This window comes from Periplaneta americana, chromosome 3 (assembly GCF_040183065.1).
Source record: "Periplaneta americana isolate PAMFEO1 chromosome 3, P.americana_PAMFEO1_priV1, whole genome shotgun sequence".
NCBI classification, from domain to species: Eukaryota; Metazoa; Arthropoda; class Insecta; order Blattodea; family Blattidae; genus Periplaneta; species Periplaneta americana.
The window spans coordinates 132,819,205-132,833,516 of record NC_091119.1 but is presented as its reverse complement, the minus strand read 5'-3'; the positions used below and the strand labels follow the sequence as shown (position 1 = coordinate 132,833,516).

The 14,312-nt window shown below is 35.5% G+C and overlaps 1 protein-coding gene across 1 annotated transcript in view; it reads right to left on the bottom strand.

Moving 5' to 3' along the window:
• The window catches only part of LOC138696545 (arylsulfatase B-like), a 109,354-nt gene extending 95,437 nt beyond the window's left edge, over positions 1–13,917 (bottom strand). Inside the window, exon 1 of the mRNA XM_069821643.1 lies at positions 13,857–13,917. The gene's annotated coding sequence lies outside the window, so the exon portion shown is untranslated. The remainder of the gene's footprint in view (positions 1–13,856) is intronic.
• Between the last annotated feature and the right edge of the window lie 395 nt (positions 13,918–14,312).

Here is a 14,312-nt window from a genome sequence, read left to right as displayed (position 1 = left end):
CATAAATTATTCCATATTTTTCGACAAATTATACAGTCGAGGAACTCTGAACAAATTAATTACACCTCAATAAAAAAGAAGTTTTACCTGGGATCGAACACGAAACGTTTCGGTTATATGGTGGAACCGACACGCTACTATATGAGCTACCGAGACAAGGCAGTGACAGCAGCAGTCCAGAATGTAGATCCGATAGCAGGCATTTGCCATTCGGTACAAAGAAGGAATGATATTTTGTTACCCGAGCTATGTTGTGAAGTCGTGGCCTTAAGTGGCTGTCTTCTTCGTGATCCTTATTCTGATCCTTGTCCTTGTTGTGGTCCTTGTAACAATTCTTGTTCTATTTGTCGTGGTACTTATCGTTATACGTCGATATCGAGTGAACCGCGCTGTAGAACTTTAACTTCCGACAACCAAGAATCGTCTCATTCTTTTTAAGGGTAACTGTACCTACTACTAGATACAATCTCAGTGTCTCAAACGTAAATCTTTTTCTGTTACCTGCCAAAGTTTGTACTGTAGAAAGCTGCGCTCTACGTCGCATGACGTGATAGGAGCAAAACGAAAAAACCTAACATCATTGCAGTCTCTAAGAGACAGTCCTTTATTCTCGGGTGACTCTATGTCCACTAACTTGCTGTTTATGTTGCACAATGGTCCATATCCGTTATTTTTACATAAAATTGATTTCCACTTCTGTTTTACATGTTCAGTAACCGGTGTGCTTGATGTCTCATTAATTCTCTGCATCATTTTCTAAATTAATTTGAGGGCTTCCGGCATCTCTTGCTGTGACTTTTCTAACCGTGTAATAGTTTCAAACACAGTTTGAAAATAGGTTTGTGTGAAAACCAAATTATTCGTCAGAACCTTCAAATCCACAGTGTTTTCCTTTGCGTATTTGTTGGCATTCATTCTACAGTACCCCCACCCACTATACGCTTTACCACTATACTCAGCACGCCGTTATGCGGATTTCCCACTGAATTGCTCTATTGGGTCCGAAGTCTCGAAGCCTGGTAATAACCCTATCGTCTATGGTGTTTTGAGACGCTAGTCTATGTGAAGTGTACTTTCTGATACAAACTAATTTTCCAAAATAAATTCTGAACAGTTATTTTTGGTACGTATGTATTGAAAGAATTACCTATACGGTATTTAGTATCATATTGGATGTCCGCCGCTAAGGTTACTCGAAAAGAGCCGAAACTGGTCGAACTGTGATCCCAGTATAGTCAAGGTCGACCGTCTCGTGTCATGTCAGCTGATGACTGGTTTTATACGCATTTGAGTTGATGAATGTGACGCTAGTTTGAAACTTTATTTATTTTTGCGTGGTTCATTGTTTAATACAGTAAGATTGAGATATATTTTAGAACAAAGGATATTCATTTGCGAGTGATGTGAAACAAATATTCTTACAAATCTTGCAGAAGGAAATTTCATCGTAATTACCTTGGGACACACGATCCATCATTAAAAACAATTTTTAAGTTAATGGAAAATTACAAAAGCATGGCAATCCCTGTCATTTTTATTTTTATAGGCTACTCTTACATAAAAATTTTATGCAAGCATTCTAAATTTAAAGAAAGATATCCGTTGAGCAATTTTTTTGATACAACATAATGAAGTTAATGCAGTTTCTAGCAGTATTTTCAGCAGAACTGACGCATATTTAAGAGCACATTGTGAACAATTGAATCATCTGAAGGTGTAGGGAGTAGCGTGCCATCATTTCTAACGAGTAACTGAAAACCTCTGTATATTAAGTTATTAAAACAATAACTAACATTCTAGCAGCGCAGCGCTTTATGAACAGCTAAACACTGTCGAATAAACCTGATTGATGGACACTTGTTAGTTTTACGATATATTGCAATAACCCGTTGTAATCTACACTGATGATAAGCAGTGTAGTGAATGTTGGATATTTGTCTAATTATAGTCGGAAAAAAAACGACAATACTTCAACATATTCGAACATCGTCTTTGAACATCACAAATTCTAGTTTGTACCACCGAGATTTCTACCCAGATCTTTGACGCCGAAAATCAATGAACTAGCCATAGTCTCATAGGTAGGAAGGCTTACTATAGTTTCAGACACGAATTTTATTTCAGTCGGCGAAGACAAAGAATTTTTCTTTTTCTGTGAAATAACTGGGTATAAAAAGTGACCGCATTGTGTTACTGGTCATTCACCTTCTTACTGTAGCACTTATCTTGAAATTATGTTTACATACAGTACAACTTCGTGTCCCTTTAATACATGGGGAACCTGTATGCAATTACTTCCAGCTTCTAGAAAGTTTCCTTTCAATTACAATACCTCTGTGACCAATTGCTCAATGTTCTCACTTGTATAGTCTACATATCAATTAGTGGTTATTTGCTCGTACTTCCTGGATCGTTTACGAGTAGTCTCGAAGTCTACAATTTGAGCTTTCTCGACCTATGTTAATGGACATGTGGTAGGGATTACGGGATATGTGGGCTACACGATGCAAGATATTTAAGAAATACGGAATTTTATATTAACAGTAGGATAGCTAACTTGTCCTGTCCGGGATTCGAGTATGGCTCCCACTCAACTGAACAATTCAAACCGTTGCATACACCTCGAGCAGTAAGTATTGATTTTTGTTGTTTTTTATAAATAGTAGTTACGTTTTTTTTTTACTTTTTTTTTTATTAAACAATAAATTTAATATAACAGTATACAATACTAATAATGGTGCACATGTACATTCCAAGTTATACAGTAAGCTAATATATCAGTATGCAGTACTGAAATAATTTCGTATGTATACTTCAAACTAAGCAAATTAATGATTTTACCATTATACAAAACTGAAGCCAAAACACATATACATTCAATCTGAACAGATAAGCTAATATAATCAGTATACAGTACTGAGAGCAAATTTCCATTACACTTTTAGGCTAAACAATTTAACTGATATTACCAGTATGCAGTACTAAAACGAAATCACATATACATTTCAACCTGGACAAATAATCTGTTATAGCCAGTATGCAGTACTGACACAATTTCACACGTACACTTCAATCGAATCAATAAACTGATAGAAAATGTATGCTGTAGTGACAACAAATTCCATGCATACTTTTTCCCCCGTACATACTTTAAATAACCTTGTAAATACGTATTAACCATTATAAAATAACATAAAAATCTGACTTGCACTATTTAAGTAATTCCTTCACTCTATAATAAGCAAACAGTGCATGTTCATTCATCCAATAACAAAAGTCATTCATTCCGGGAGAAACCACCCACTCTATACTCAGAAGGAACTTTATTTCATTAAGACAAATTAAAATAAAGACATGTATTTAAATTAGGCTTATATGTCCTATTGAAAGTGTTTGTACTATCAAATTTAATTAATCTAAGTGCCCGAGATAATTCCCAAACAAAAAGTCCCATTTTCGATAGAGAATTCTGTTCCTTCTAGCCTGATTAATATAAGCTACATATTGTGTTTTAAAGGTATTCTCTTGGTTCTGAATAAGGAAAGTTACTGTATGACCTATCAACCACAGTGCAGCATTTTGTCTTTGCTGTGGCTTGAGATTAAAGTCTGGTAATTGAAACATTGTAGGATGAAGAGTGTCGTTTCCAAATATATTATTGTCCTTCACATATTTCCCAAATTGTTCTCGTATGGATAGGTTCCTTGTACAAGTATTAAGACGATGATGCAAGGAGTCTTTTTGTTGACAATACAGACACACATCGTTGTTTACTCTGTTTATTTTAAATAAACGTTCTTTTGTTGCGATTATATCATGAATTACTGTATACCACACAGAACGCACTGTCACCGGTAGTACCCGAGAATTTATATTCTTCCAAAGTTGAGTGAACTTGGTATTCTCTGGTACAATACGCTGAATACGTAGAGGAGCAACAGGAACAGTTGGTACTAATGTATTGTAAATTGCCTTTGATAAACTTTTGTTTACGATAAACTGAGCGGGGTCTAGATAACTCCATTCTTGTATATAAGTCCAAAGGTACTTGAGATATCGTGGCACAACACGTAAATCAGGAGGATTTCGCAAATCACCTGCTGTCGTCCAAAACTGTAGCCAGAAAGCGGAAAAACACGATAGAGTATGCTGTATCTTCCGTCCGCGACTTAAAAATAAGGCCATACACTTCAGACGAATATTTAGTAATCCTATCCCCCCTTCAGTGGGTTGGAGAGACAGAGTTGACAGGGGCACACGAAAGGTGCTTCCTTTCCATAAGAACCAGCATATTGCACTCGTTATTTGCCTTGCAAAGGTAATTGTTATTGGAAGCACCTGGGCCAGGTACCAACATTTCGATAGCAGAAATGTGTGCACTATCCAACTTCTCTGATGTAAAGTGAGATCACGATAATAAAGCTGTTGAGCGGTAATTTTAATTGTCTGGGAGACAATTTTCCAATTTTGTTGTTGCATTTCAATAATGGATGGTGCAAATAAAATACCTAGAATTTTTAAGGATGTAATATTGTTGTGAAAGGAGCAACTTGAGGTTGAATATCCCAGGGCCCAAGAGGTAGTATGTGTGATTTGTGATAGTTTAGCTTTAGTCCAGACATCGCAGAATATTGATGTAGAGAATCCGTCATGTGTTGAATATCCTCTTCATTTGCAAGGATTACGTTCACATCATCAGCATACGCCGCCACAGACAGATGATAATTATTAAAAGATACACCAGTGATATTTTCATTTAACTTCAGTAGCAGAGGATGTAGGGCTAAGATAAATAATGTCATAGATGCTGGACAGCCCTGACGAACTGATTTAGAAACAGGAATCTCTGGTGTTTGAAAACCATTAATTTGAATAACTGATACAATATTAGTATATAAGGTCTGTATATAAGATATAAACTTCACACTAAACCCATACCAAGACAAGCAGTGAAACAGGTATTCATGACTAAGATTATCAAATGCCCTATGAAAATCCAAGGAGGCTATAAGATATTTGTTTCGGGAGTGATTGGCATGAGCAATGACATCTCTTAAAGAACATATGACATTAAATATATTACGTCCTATTATTCCGCAATGCTGTTCTGAATGTAAGAGCTGACTAAGAAGTGGTCGTATCCTGTTGGTCAATACCTTCGCTAACAGTTTATAGTCATAATTTAGGAGACTGATTGGTCTATAATCATTCACATGGTCGTGCCCGTTTTTCTTTTTAATTAGGACTACGATCCCACGTCTTTGGGATGTACAAAGTCTCTGTCTAGTAATAATAACATTGAGAACTTCAGTAAAATCGGTGCCTATTAGGTCCCAAAATTTAAGGTAGAATTCCTGTGGGATTCCGTCGCTGCCAGGAGTTTTTGATTTTTTCCCTTGCAAAAGAGCTGCATAAACTTCTTCCTTACTGATATGTTGTTCCAAATTTTCATTTTCCATTTCCGAGATTCGATATGGTGCAGGTCCATAAAAATTGTCTAGATTAGTGTGCCGAACTGTTTCGTTACTGAATAAATGACTATAATGTTCGTAAAACACACGACTAATTGAATGTTGTGTAGTATATTCTTGTCCATCGTTATTATTAATTTTCAGGATCATACTTTTATTACGACGTTTTTGATCAGCTAATAGGTGATATAGACTCGTCTTTTCGTCTAACACATTTAGTGCCACCCGACTACGTATTTTGATTCCTTCAAGTCTCCTCCGGTATATATTTGTAATTTTTGCTTTAATACAACTCATATCAGATCGACTTTTCGCTGTAGGCACATAAAGCTTCTGTATGTCCGATAAACATCGGAAGTAAAAGTTTAATTTATTTTCTTCTGCGTGATGTTTATTATACGAATATTGTTTGAAAAGGTATTTGATTTTGGGTTTTACTAGTTTTTCCCACCATTCAGCTATATCAGAATATCGTGTTTTTTGTAAAGTCCACACTTCCCAAGATTGTTGTATGAGATTTGTAAGTTCTATATCTTCCAAATAACTTATATTCATTTTCCAATATGTTCGACCCATAGGAATAAAGTAGGCATTCAATGCTATACGAAGTATAACAGCAGCATGGTCAGAGAAGGGGACGGCTGAGGTTTCTACCCGACTAATTTTCTTTTTAATATTCTTCAATACATAAAATCGATCCAATCTTGCAGCAGAATTGTGTGAAAAATATGTATATTCCATACTGCGGGCTGTGTGTATCCATGCGTCTTCCATTTGCAGTTGATTAATTAGCTGTTGTAAAGCAACACTAGGCTGGTAAGCACCGGTACAGTCCTGGGGCCTGAGAACACAATTGAAGTCCCCTCCAAGTATGTATGATGGGGGTAGGTCACGCATCAAATAAGGAACATCATTTTGAAAAAAGTCATTCCTTGCTAATCTTTTGTTACTCCCAGAAGGTGCATAAATATTTATAAAAACATGTCCCCGATAAGTACCACTGATACCTCTACCAGAGGGGAGTTTTTCAATATTCTCCAAATTTAACCCGGATTTAGTTAAGAACCCTGTACCCAAATATTCCGATCCAATATTGATATATGAATTATAACCATAAATTGAGCAAAAACTGTCACAGACGATTTCTTGTAAAAAGACAATGTCTATATCATTTACATTTAAAAAAGACTGTAACATTTTCATTTTTGTAGGTGATGAACTGCTATTAAAATTCACCGTTGCAATAGTCAAAGTCAGTGCCATAATAACACTATAAATTAGCGGCGAAGCTATGAAGACTAATATTGATCTGCTTTCCGTAAGTGTAAAGTGCCTGACTTGCTTTCGTCAGACTTGTAGGGATGTACACGTTGTTTCGTAATCACTTTCGTTAGTTTTTTTGAACCATGCGTTTCAGTTCGTGAATCAATCATGTCTACTTCACTTTCCATTGTCTTTCCTTCCATTTCTATTTCGTCACTCCAGTTATCACCTTCCATCCGCGTCCGAGATTCCTGTATACTGGTTATTGCATTAGACTGGTTACTGCTCCCCTTTGTTAATTTAACTTGATTTCCATCATCTTTTATATGGGAATCCAGTTGTGATGAGTTTCCAAATATTTTGTTTTTTTCTATGTTCGTAGATTGACCATCATTTTTGACTTGATCAAGTTCAGGATTTTTCTTACGGCGTTTCTTCCCAGGCTCTTTAGCTTCAATATATATTTTAGAAATTTGTCCATTACTTGTGTCACTTTCATCCTCATCAGCCGTTATAGTATCAGAATCTACAATTTCAACGAGATTGTTCTCTATATCGTCTTGTATGGGGTCTTGTCCTAATAACATGGTCGGTCTGGTAGTAGTTTCAGTAGAAGTTCCATCTTCTCTTGTGAACTCTTGTCCACCTTGCCCATCTTCTCTAGTATTCGGCTCAATCGTACGCGAGCTAGCACTGGTGGTTACCTCCTCTGAGATCGGAAGAACGGTCGAAGGATGATTTTCATCAGGCAAATCTCGTATCGGTTTTAGAAGATCACTCATCAGAAAGGGTCTGTTATTATTATTCCCAATTTGACGCGAACCTTTACCAGGACAATAACGGCGAATATGAGATGCACTGCCACAAAGGAAGCAAGTTTGTTCTTGACCTGGATAGACAACATTAGCCTCATAGCCAGCAATATATAATGTAGATGGAATTTGCTTGTTAATTTGCATATTCACTAGTCTAATACCAGTATCCACCTGAAATCGATATTTTTTGGACCACTTTTCATTTATTATTTCTTGCACTTTCCCGTAAGTTTGCAAAACATGCATAATTCTGTCATTTAGCACTTCTGGTGGCACGTTTAAGATTCTAACTGTAGTAGTATCAAACTCACCTGCTGTTATGTTTACAGTTGTTGTTGCACCATTCATTAGCTGGATTGTTGAAGTTCCGGTGTGTAGTTGAAGATGTTTCTCGTAGCTAAGTTGATTATTGAATTTTATGTACACTGCATTCTGTTTGCTCACTAGTTGTAATGTGTCCAATTCATCTTCTCGAACGTTGATATTTTCTTATAACCATTGGTGTATTTCGTATGCAGTAGGACGTTGTTGATCTTTATTAAAAACTGCTTTAATAGTATTCTTCCTACAGATTTTACTTGCCATTGCTAATCAAAATAATTCAAACAAAACAAGAACAACAAACCGCGAGCACAGTAGTCGGAACACCGCTGCTCAACAAGATTGAGAGACGAGACGTCCGTCCACCTCAAGGGTTGGAACGTAACTGTATTGAGAACTGTAAGTGAGTCTTATCTGGTCGAGAATGTAGTTTGGGAAACCGAGACCTGAAATTGAATTTCTAAATTTTGCAATAGATTCATTAATTCAAGTCACACATGACTTGGTTGCTATCTTACTGTAAAACTTTTTCTGTGAATATTTAAGACCTGTCAAACTAGTACCACAGTCTAGTATATACAGTCACGAAGCTTTAGTTGTTGAGGTTGCTAGGAACAATAGACTGTGCTGGTACTATTTCGCATTGTCTGTAATGAGGCGATAGTAGCGATCCAAGTGGTTAGCAACTATCTATGGATGCATATTTATTACATATTGAGCTTCGTGACTGTATATACTAGACTGTGCTAGTACTGTAAGTATTTCAGACCTGTTCAAGAATTGTTGCCATGGCAATTAAGAAATTAATTATAAATTTTACTTTCAATGCCAAATACATGTTAAAATAATTAACTTACATATCAAGTCACACAAAAATGTATTTTTTTTGTAATGACAAGTACTTTGTTCTTTGTTAACTCATCTTGTGTATCCCGTTCTAGCAACAACGCTTCGAAATTTGTAAATTACTTAGCCTCTTGTATGATGTCCGTGATGCACCATGAGAGGAAAAACAAAGTTACAAAGAAATAATGATAATTGATCAATTTTATTGTGAAATTCCTTGAAGACAAACGAGAATTTGTCCAAAAGACGGTCTCTGTTCTCCGTAAAATTCTCTTGCATTTAATATAATTTTAACCTGGGACTTCAGCATAAAAAGCCCAATTTGGATAAAATATGGGGTTCACAATCATAGCAACCTTTTACATTTTTAATGTGATGCATCGTTTCTGATTAGTCAGAATGATTAGACGAGTTTATAAGAGAAACAAAGTTTATTGTATGATTAAAGATGTTCATTATGTTGAAGGTGGTGCGAATTTTGACGTGTATAATTATCTGTTCGAGATATGACTTAAAATGTTTAGTGTAACACGATGTTGAAGATTCAGGTACATGCTACAAATGCCAGAACTCTTTGTTTGCTGTCGAGTGTTACGTAATCTACTGCAAAATAATAAGCGACTAGCGTTATCCACATACAGTCCGATGCTGTCACACAAGTTATGTCACCGAACGAGTCCATTTAAGAAAGGGAAGTCAATGAAAATTGAAGAGTTTATCTATCTGAAAGGGGATAAACTAAAAATGTAAATATTGATTGAATTCGCATTGCTTACAAAATAGAACCTGAATCACACCCTTAATAACCAAACATGAAGTACAATAAAATATTAAAGAATAAAAAAACTATATCGCTAAATTAAAAAAAAAATAATTATAAAATACAACACAATAAAACAAAGTCTATTCACATAATCATTAGGACTCTGTTAATCACCTGTTTTTTTTCAACGTTTATAATAGGGATACAGAACTGGCGAGAGAGGGTTGGAAAGCATGGACAAAGCGTTGGTTCCCCGTCCACAGTCCACCGGCGTTGAATGACGTATCTGTGGCCCGTACGCAATCACATAAGATAGACACTGAATACAAATCCTCTCCCCTACCAAGTCAATGACGCGGGCGTGGAAGGAAGGGATGAGTGACGTATTCCGATGAGAGACGTAACGCCATAATTGTCGCCCAGTTCTGCAAGCCTGTTTTATACATTCAGAAAAATTAGGGATTTCAGAGCTACATATTTCCATCATCTTAAACAAAGGAAAATGAACCGAAGGAACCACCGTTGGAAAAGTAACGAAGAATTAGTTCAGGTAACTGATTTTGAAATCTTGGTAACGGATGAAACAGATAACTTTCCCATTCCTTGCCTCTATTATGACGGAGACGATAATCTATACTTTCGAATTATTTTCCATGTTTTCACATCTATCAAATCATTAAAAATATTAATGTTTCTCACCAAACTATACTATTCTTACATACTCGTAATGATCTTAAAATCCCAAATTATTAACGTTAAGAATACTTCATAACAAGAATTTGATTACCTCACTAATCAACTAAAACGTTATTCAATTTTTGGAGGAATTTGTGAACCACAATAAGTGAAATGAAAACACGGCATAGTTATAATTAGACTACGGAACTTCATTCACCACAGAACCTGAAAATATGCATGCAACTATGTAGTGAAAACTGTTGAAATATGCATTCACTTACAAATGGCTTTTAAGGAACTCGAAGGTTCATTGCCGCCCTCACATAAGCCCGCCATCAGTCCCTACCCTGTTCAAGATTAATCAACTCCCTATCATCATATACTTTGTCTTTTCGGGATTTACTTCCAAACCTATCGCTTTACTTGCTTCAAGAAAAATTCCCGTGTTTTCCCTAATCGTTTGTGCATTTTCTCCTAACATATTCACGTCATCTGCATAGACAAGAAGCTGATGTAACCCGTTCAATTCCAAACCCTCTGTGTTATCCTGAACTTTCCTATTGGCATATTCTAGAGCGAAGTTAAAAAATAAAGGTGATAGTGCATCTCCTTGCTTTAGCCCGCAGTGAACTGGAAAAGCATCGGATAGAATCTGGCCTATACGGACTTTGCTGTACGTTTCACTGAAAGAAATATGCACTAAAAATAGAAATATATGCAGTAAAAATACACTTTATGGGTTTGATTTAATAATGTGTTATAAATGAAAATAATTTAAAGAAATCATAATCATCGAACCATCATCATTTTAATAAGTCTGTTGTTTATATAAATGTATTAATTACTCATTTTACACACATATTTAAATTGGTACAATTTTAACTTTCTAACTTTCCAGCTTTTTTAACTTTCTTTGTCTATTACGTAATTATTATGGCAATAAATAACCAATGATTCTCCAGGTTCTCTACTGTGAAACTTCTTCTCTTATCTGTAAAATTTGTTTAAATTTCTAGAACGACTTCTCGACATCACGTCATGATGTGACTGGTGCATGCTTGTAAGTTTGGTTGTGCAGTAAATCTTGTTGAAACTGAACTTCACACTACACGCGACCTCATTGCAGCGTTGCCAACCCTGCTGCTTGACTGGATCGCACAATTTCTTCCAAATTACCGTACTTTTCATTGGAGGATCGTACACTACATATAAAACTAGGCCTGTTTGGATTATTTTATCTAAACTACCTTGACAATGTTTTATTAAACGATTTTTTAAGTTCTTATAAGCAAATAATTGCTAAAAATTAAATATGGGCATATAAAATTATTTTTAAAATACTCTGTTTTCTGCTTACCTTATAAGAATGCTAAAAAATGGGAAATATAATCTTTCTCCTCAGGAGAAAAGCAACAGAAGAACAAGAACCCCTGATCACATCGAGAATATACAATCTGTGATGTCAACGAGAGCGCAAACGTGCTCATAGCCGTATGCGCTGATCAGAGCACGTAAGACACGCAGGTGTATAAAAGTCGCTGGTCAACACAAGGGTTGTACATTACACATTGACGAAGAAGTCGTTCAATAGGTTTCAGGCTGACTAGACTCTTGACTTTTTATGTAAGTGAAAGATGAAGTGATGCTCTTTGTTGGTTTATGGAAATTATTTAGTTACAAAGAAAAGCAGTGTCGAGCGCCTGAAATAATTAGTTCATCTACAGAATGATATAATAATCAAATTAGTTTCAGACATTATAGCCATCGATCGCCGGAAACAAAGAAGTCCATTCTTGACCCCACTGTCCGTTTTGAGAAGCATCATCAACAAGCCAATAAAGTTAACGATGAAAAGAAGTCTATTTACAATCCACGTATTCCTCACTTCAGTGAGAGATACAAAATGAATATTAATATATGGGAAGTGAAAGGACTTCTTTTTGGCGCCAGGGGAACTTAAGTTAACCAAAACCATTCTCCTTTCTCTTACATTTTCTAATGAGGACATTAACAAAATTTGTCTAATGGTATTGAGAGATTCATTATCCATTTTACACAATCACTTGTATAACACTAAGTAAAGTTATTTTTTTTTACTTAATTTCATTACTCTAAATTGTACTTTCATCTCATGTTTCTCCGAAATCAAATTGTACTTTATTTTTAAATTTATCATTGTTCTGTATTCTCTCCGCAAATCATATTGCATTTTATTTTTAAGTTAACCTCTGCTTTGTATTCTGGATCCTAGTGGTCAGCCGTAGATGTCGGCCAGATGTCCAAAATTGGGGAATTAGTAGTAGGGGAGAGTCGGGTAGTATCGGACATCGGGTAATATCGGACAGTGCGTTTCTTTCATCTACCACCATATCGTAGTACCTGAATGACATGGTTACGTTTCTCTATGCGACATCACAGAAACGTAACCATGTCAATCAGGTACTATCATCGTGTGGCAGATGAAAGAAACTCACTGTCCGATATTATCCGATGTCCGATACTACCCGATTCTCCCCTATTCATTTAAATATGCAAAATAAAAATATACATGCACTTAAAAGGGAAAACCTTCGAAATATGTATTTATGCAAATAAAGTTGGCTTCATTCGAACGTAAAAATAATGATCGACAAAAATCTACTTGTAACTTTCAATATGCCAAATCAATAAAAACATACAATTGCATGAGGTTCCGCGGTCTAGTTATAATAAATAATTCACGAGGATAATTATAATGACAAGATAATACCTTTGAAACAAACTTAACCTATGGCAATTTGTCCCCAATAAATCACAGAAAAAATCTAATTGAATAACTCATTAGATCAGAAATATTCAACTTACAAGAGTTACAAGAGAACCCAATAGTTAAAAATAGTAATGTTACTGTATTTCTTTGTTGTTTACCAATAATTATATCTGTTTGCTCTGTTTACGAATAAGTATAAAAGAAAGCAAGGTGTCCAGTATGGGAAAATGTTCACAGTTTCATGAACGATATTTTCTGCTTGAAATGGAGCTTCCGGGCTAAGATGCCGTGGTCTACTGGTGAAGATATTCCCAGACGTTTCGTCTACTACTGCGGCAGACATCTTCAATGGTTAGGTAAACGGAATTCTTAGCCCGGAAGCTCCATTTCAACTAGACACCGTCCGCAAAAGGCTACATGCTAAGATATTGTCTGCACTATTACATAAGTTCGAGAAGTAATAATATTCACAAAATCATCATTCGCATAAACTAAACTTAAGCGTCACTATAGAAACGATCAACCTCCACGTAGAGTATATTTAAGTTCATAATTGGACGGAGTTAAGCAGCAATAGACCAACCGACAATTTAAAAAAAAATGAGATATTTGCACAAATCTGTTTTAGGCTGGATTATTTAACTCGGAAAAAAATAAAAAAATGCGATATCTGCATTTTGCTGCTATTTATAAGCAAAATTCATTAATTGCATAAATTTATTTATTATGCTTTGCAATATTAAATCAACAACTCGTCTATTATTAAAAATCGGTTAGCCTTTCTTTTAGTATTATTTGTGCTATTTTTTTTTGTAATAGTATGAATGTTACAATAGTTATTTCATAAAATGTTTAATAAAAAACAGATTTAATTCAATGGTCAGTATCTCTAAAATAATTTTTTGGCGGTTGGTCACTTATTGCGTAACTCCGTCAAATTAATACATAACTGTAGGATGAGGCCGAATGAAGACACAAGCTGCAATAAGTTCTTACTTGCTCACTCTTGTCCCTTGCTCTGCGCACACTGGTTCAAAAACTGTACATTGCGTTATATAAGTATGTTTGCTTTGTTTATCTTTTTCCGAAGTTACGATAATTCATAGTGATGTCATAGGACATTATTTTGTGCAATTTCACAGTCTTATCCATCACCTCCTAGGGAGTTTTGTGTGATTGTATTGTATTATTATAGTTGGAACAAAAGAAATGTTAAAAATAAATGGACAAATGGTGTTCATATTTAAACAAAAATGTACGTATTTATGAAGGCTATGATACTCTGCAAAAAAAGAGTAAACTACTATTTCTTTTGTAAGACTCAATTATCAGACCCCGAAACAGTCTAACTCAGGGATCGGCAAAAATGTCATAATGATAGTGACGTCGCAGGGACACCGCAGACC